The following is a 1,672-nucleotide window of genomic DNA, read 5'->3' on the forward strand; positions in this document are numbered from 1 at the left end:
GTTTGAAGACCTGGATCGTCTATCAGTTTGACTGATCTGCCTTGCTTCCTGCACTATTTCAGGAATTTTATGCCTGTGCATCCTAAATTCTCTGGCTTCAGACTTGTCCTTTGTGTATTCCAAAATTTCACAAAATGGCACCAGTTTTGTGCAGGTGTCGCCACAAACCCTTTCTTGTTTGAGGTATGGCTGAATTAGACCCAAACCTCCAATGTGTCAGAAACATGAGAAGTATTCCGTGTACATAGGAATGCCTTTCTAAAGTGGTAAATGTGTCTTTCATTACTGTTGCATCAATCAAGACATGAGCTCATGGGTTACAATTGATTTAATTTGTGGATATAAAGTCATTTGAATCATGGTAGTTAATAGATCATTTGTATTCAAGGAACAACTTAAACAATAGATTGGGACTTTGGCTATAAAACTCTCACCATTCTCTCTCACTTTTGTATAATTTGTTTCCTACCTCTGGAATTCATTCCAGAATATTTACATTCATCATAATTACATTTCTTTCCAAGCATCAAGAATTTTTTCCATTTGACCATCTGCACAATTGTGTGTATATGTGTGTGTGTGTATTTATGTGTGTACACACACACACATATATATGCAGCGGCAGTGAATGGGTTAATTTTATTTTTATTATGGTAAATATTGAGAAATATAACACATACAAACAAAAGTTGTTTAGGGGTCCTCTGTAATTTTTAAAAGTGGGGAAAAGTCCTGAGAGAAAAAAGAAACATGCCATAAACTGCGTATGTATGTATGTATGTATGTATGTATGTATTTGATTCATATGACCAGCCATCTCATATAATAATTCTGGGTAGCTGCACTTGGTAAAACAATGCAAAGCACAAGTAAGAGACACAGTATCTTATAACAAACTAGGCACTGCAGGTCACCAGCATCTGGAGGTTATTCCTGGACCACCTTTGACCCCTGTGCTATATTGAAAATCAGTACATTATCTAGTCATTCCCGTTTAATAAAGCCCTAGATTTCGGACTCCCCAACCCCATCCAAACAATGAGACAAAAAACATGAGGTCAAATAGCGTTTCTGATGTTGGCCACAGTGTTATGTATGTGTTATGTATGTATAGGCAGAAATGGACTTTCAACATTTTTTTAACCCAGTTTCAGTAACTTTGTTTTTCTTCAAAAAGTGTACTTTATGTATATCTTGCCTCCAGAAAGCAGAAGGGTTAGAAGGAGCTCTAAGGGCCCATACAATAATATCCACGAGCTATATAAAGTCTAGGATCGCATGTTACTCATATCTGGTTTAGTGGAAACCCACATCACAGATGTTTGCTAAGAGAACAGTGTAGAAATGTCAGGTTACATCTGACCTGGGACCCGATAGGCAACATACTCAAGAATTTTGAAATTATAAACATTGGGAGCATAGCATCCAGGAAGAATCACCTTTCCTTCTTGAGTATTTATCTCCCCTATCTTTACTCCCCTCCCTCCCCCCCCAATTAAAGCTAGCTTATATTTAGAATTATATCTCTATAAGTCTACTCACCATTCTCCTGATTAGTGGTAGGTCTAGAACAGGGGTAGGCAACCTCGGCTCTTTTATGACTTATGGACTTCAACTCCCAGAATTCCTGAGTCAGCTACTGACTCAGGAATTCTGGGAGTTGAAGTCCATG

This window comes from Vipera berus (genome assembly GCF_964194415.1).
Source record: "Vipera berus genome assembly, chromosome: 2".
In the NCBI taxonomy this organism is placed as follows: Eukaryota; Metazoa; Chordata; class Lepidosauria; order Squamata; family Viperidae; genus Vipera; species Vipera berus.